The 5,334-nt window shown below is 40.9% G+C and overlaps 1 pseudogene; it reads left to right on the top strand.

The window, feature by feature from the left end:
• The first annotated feature begins 1,298 nt into the window (after nt 1–1,298).
• LOC102018614 lies at nt 1,299–2,245 on the top strand (annotated as a pseudogene).
• The last annotated feature ends 3,089 nt before the right edge of the window (nt 2,246–5,334 follow it).

Here is a 5,334-nt window from a genome sequence, read left to right as displayed (position 1 = left end):
AATTTTATCATTTCTCTTCCAATAGAATCATGTTCTTATTTTATATACTTATTTATTTTTAATTGTTTATTAGTACAATTTAGATACATATGATGACCAATTCATCATAGGGAATTTGCACCTGTACATGATTGCGTTGGGGGACAATAAAATGCAGGACACATATTATTTATAATAGTCACCCAAAGAATCATATACAAGAGAGTGCAGGAAATCTGTCCACACACTAAAGACCATGGAATCCAGCTGAGGGCCTGGATCTCACAGAAATGTGCTACATGAGTCCAGCTTAAGACCTAGAGCTCATAACAATGCCTCCCACGAGTCCAACTGGAGACCTAGAGCCCGTAACAGTGTCTCATGCAGGCCTGCTTCACAGATGTGGGCTGGGAAGGCCCAAAAGTCAGTGGTACAATCTAGGAAGTCTGCTCCAGTGGGATGAAGAATCTGTGCTAGCAGGCTAAGGGATCTACACTGTAGCCAGGAAGTGATGCACAAAATAAGAACCACAGCTCCCCCAAAAATTACCACAGCCATCCTCAGCAACAGTGAGGTCCCGAGCTCCTTCAATGGTGAAGACAGCTGAATTCCCAGCAGGAAAACCAATGCAGCAGGCTTCTCCAGGAGACTGGCGGTGTACTATCCTCCCCTCTGGAGCTAGGAAGCGATGCTCAAAGTGAGGGCCAGAGCTCCCCCAAAGTGAACTGAAGCCATTGTCAGTGACAACAAGGTTCTGAGCTCCTTAGAGGATGAAAACAGCATAGGTCATCAGGAAAGCCAGCACGACAAGCACCTTCAAAAGAACCAACAGCTCCTTACAGCTTCTACCAGCTCCCAACAGCCTTTCTTAATTACCAACAGGTTTTCTTCTTCTTTTCCTGTTCTGCCTCTTATGCTCCTGGCAACAATCTTCAGGTGGGCCTCCCATATCTAGCATCATTCTTACTCAGTTCAGCTGGATGTTATAAGTTGACCAACAGTTGTCAGTCCACCACAATGTTATATCTTGATTCTTCTTTTTTGATAATTAGAAGGAGTTTGGTATATCTTACTGGGGTCATACTATTCTGAACTCAAAGTTTCTAATCTTGCCCCTAGAGTGTCTCTAATAGAGTGCACAAAGGGAGATGGACAACACACAACCCCATAATGAAGAGCTCTGAGAATAGGTTTCATCACATGGATCAAATGTTTTAAGGTATGTAAACTTCCTGTGGAGATACTTTTCTTGTGAGTATTTGAATTTATAACATATAGAGTCTTGCATGCTATTTATTAATTTCATTTTCCTAATTTTTAAAAGATATTCAAGCACTATGGAGACACAAAATCTAACCTATGTCTCAGAATTCCATCTCCTGGGCTTCTCAGAGGATCCACACCTGCAGCCAATCCTCTTTGGACTGTTCCTAACCATGTACCTGGTCACAGTGCTGGGGAAGCTGCTCATCATCCTGGCCGTCAGCTCTGACTCCCACCTGCACACCCCCATGTACTTCTTCCTGTCCAACCTGTCCTTGGTTGATATTTGTTTAACCTCTTCCACAGTCCCAAAGTTGCTTGTGGACATCTTTAGACACAGCAGAGTCATCTCCTGTGTGGGCTGCCTCACCCAGATGTCTCTGTTCATCCTTTTTGTGTCTATGGACAACATGCTTCTGACTGTGATGGCCTATGACAGGTTTGTGGCCATCTGCCACCCCTTGCACTATGCAGTCATTATGAACCCTGCCTCTGTGCCTTACTGCTTTTGCTGTCAGTCTGTGTTGGTCTTCTGGACTCCCAGCTGCACAATTTGATTGCTTTACAACTTACCTGTTTCAAAAATGTGGAAATTGCTAATTTCTTCTGTTTTCCTTCTCAACTCCTTAACATTTCATGTACTGATACTATCATCATCATCGTAGTCCTATATATTTTTGGTACCATATTTGGCCTTGTTCCCATGTCAGGGATTGTTTTCTCTTACTATAAGATTATTTCTTCTATTCTGAAAGTCCCATCATCTGGGGGGAGGTACAAAGCCTTTTCTACCTGTAGTTCTCACCTCTCAGTTGTTTGCTTATTTTATGGAACATGCTTTGGAACGTATCTCGGTTCTGCTGTGTCATATTCCCCCAGCAAAGGCATGGTGGCCTCAGTGATGTACACTCTGGTCACTCCTATGCTGAATCCCTTCATCTACAGCCTGAGGAACAAGGACATTAGTAGCACCCTGAAGAGGCTGCACAGTTGCAGGGTGTAATCCCTGGACCCCTGACATCTATTTGGAATGTAATTTGGAAAATGTGGTAAAGCTAAAGACTCAAAACCTCTCTGCACATACTGACTCCTTGGCTGTAGTTCACAAAGTTGATGTGTACAATTTGTCATGTTCCATAGTAGAATCACGACTGGTGGGGGAATGTTGGAATTAAGGTTCTTCATATGTGTACCAAATTAACTTGGGAGTGTAAAAAAAATTAGGAGGTGGATAAAAATAATGGTTCCACAAAACTAAAATTATAGTTAATGTCACCAAGCTGTTATCTAAAAATGGTTAAAATGGTACATTTGATTATGTGCATCCTACCACAGTGAATGGTGGAAATAAAAACCTAATGACCTGTTTTAAAAATGAGGATTCTTCAACTTCCATTAAACCTTAGATGTTTTAAACACTGGGACTACATGTATCAATGTGGGTGATTAGAAACTGTGTGTATTGAACGTTCAAGGTAACCTAATACTACATAATCATCTAGTTTCTCTGGATTATTTTTTATTGTTTCTACCTAAGTGACAGCATTACACCACTACTACTCCTTCATTCCTGTGTCTCCTCCCAACATTTGTCATCATTCATATAAATTCTCTGGGCTGTACTAGGGTTTTTTCTGGTCCATAGCCATGGGGAGGATGTGGGATCCACTTGGACATAGCACAGCATAGATACAGGCTAAGTCAGGAAATAATGGATGGAGGAAGGAAAACTGGAAACATTGTTTCTACTATGAAGACATGCAGAAGGTTTGGACAGTGAAATGGAATGAAACCTTTGAGCAGCTAAGAAGACTGAAGTGCATGTACTTAGTTGTCTTTGAGGACCCAAAAGTCTCAGTCAAAGTTTCCAGTCCTTCCACACTAGACCTGCTTCTCATTTACATCTAATATGAGATTGGAAATATGAATTCTCACATTTCTGTTCATATCTTCTGTCAGTTTTCAGTGTATTTTATGGAAGAAAAGTACTGTTCATTGGTTCAGTTGTGTCACTACTTCCAGAAGGAGTTGGTGACCTCAGTGATGTCCACTGCGGCCATGCCCCTGCTGGCATTCTTCATCTACAGCCTGAGCACTAGGGACATTAAAATGCCCGGAAAAGACTCCCTATTAGAGTAGCCTAATGTCAGAACCTTTGATCTCTCCTTTGAAGGGATATGGAGTCTTCTTATGACTGTTCCACACTGACTAGGGTGAGAGGCACTGTTTTTGCCAAGTTAGTGAACAAAAAAGATGGATTTTGTTGTTCGATGAACCATCATCCTCTAGCATCCTTGAGAAGAGAAGCACATTAGAGAGTCAATGAGTTTTCCACCTTATTTTTAACCAAGTTAAAAGCAAGTGTCAAAAACTAAAAGTAGAGTATTGGTAAATAGTGGTTCAAAAATTGTAGAATATAGACAAAATTGGACAGCATTTTACTTCTGTATGTTTTGAGATGTTTATCAAGTACAGCAGAATCATAGAGTCATAGCATATAAACTCCTTCCCGTTTGTTTAATAAAGGATCAAAGACACTGAGCTTACCTCCCACTACCGTTGCAGGAATGATCCTGAGTTCCTGGAAACCTAGGAATCCTTGCTGAGTTGCCTTGGTGGGGTGAGATCCTGTTCTCCACCTCCTCATACCATTTTTGGTGAAATAGAAAAGGAAGCAATTCTCCCTAACTCATTCTTGGAGGCAAATATTACCCTGATACCAAAACCAGAGAAATACCCAACAAAAAAGAGAACCACAGGCCAATCTCCTCAATGAATATAGATGTAAAAATTCACAATAAAATATTAGCTAATAGAATGCAGCAAATCATCAAGAAGATTATACACCATGACCAGGTGTGATTCAATCCAGAAATGCAGGGTTGGTTGAATATATGCAAATCAATAAATGTAACACATCAAATCAACAGAGCCAAAGACAAACATCACATGATAATCTCAATAGATTCAGAAAAAACCTTTCATAAGCCCAACACGCCCTCATGATAAAACCCTACAGAAAACCAGAATAGAGGGACTTTATCTCAATCTGATAAAAGCCATCTATCACAAATCAACAGCCAACATCATACTAAATGGACAAAAACTAAAAGCTTTCACTTTAAACTCAGGAATAAGACAAGGATGGCTATGACCACCACTCCTATGTGATAGTTCCAGAAACATTAGCCAGGGCAATTAGACAAGAGAGGGAGAAATAAGAGGACTAGGATCTGAGAGGAAGAAGTGAAATTATCATTATCTGCAGATGACATGATACTGTCATCTGTGGAAGACTGTCATCTGTGGAAGACCCCAAAACTCCACCAAAGACTCCTGGAATTAATAATAAATTCAGTAGAGTAGCTGGATACAAATTCATCACTCAAAATTCAATAGCACAAACAACAAACAGACTGAGAGAGAAATTAGGAAAACCACACCTTTCAAAACAGCATCCAAAAAATTGAAATACTTACAAATCAATCTAACGAGAAGTAAAAGTTTTTATGGTGAAAATTACAGTACTTTGAAAAAAAAAATCCAAGAAGATTTCAGTAAGTGGAAAAATATTCCTTGCTCATGGAGAGGAAGAACCAACATTGTGAAAATGGCCATACTCCCAAAATTGCTCTATAGATGCAATGCAATCACAATTAAAATATCATTAGCATACCTCACAGATCTAGAGAAAACATTCTTAAAATTTATCTGGAACCAGAAGAGACCCAGAATAGCAAAAGCAATTCTGGGCAACAAAGGCAAGGCAAGAGGCTTCACAATCCCTGACTTGAAATTATACTACAAAGCTACTGTGGTAAAATCAGCACAGTGGGGTTGGGGATTTAGCTCAGTGGCACAGTGCCTGCCTGGCAAGCACAAAGTCGTGAGTTCGATTCCTGGTACCAGGAAGAAAACAACAACAAAAAAATCAGCATGGTATTGGTATAAAAAGAGACTGAGGATCAATGGAATGTATTAGAAGATGCAACCGGCCTTGCGCCCAGGCAGCCAGTTCCCCGGGAGCTGCAGCGCTCCTGGGTCCGAGTGTGGGCCGGACTCATACCACCGCGATTCCCAGCCGAAAAGCGC

Source organism: Chinchilla lanigera, unplaced genomic scaffold (assembly GCF_000276665.1).
Source record: "Chinchilla lanigera isolate Chin_1 unplaced genomic scaffold, ChiLan1.0 scaffold00094, whole genome shotgun sequence".
NCBI lineage: Eukaryota > Metazoa > Chordata > Mammalia > Rodentia > Chinchillidae > Chinchilla > Chinchilla lanigera.
This window is presented reverse-complemented; position numbering and strand designations above follow the sequence as displayed.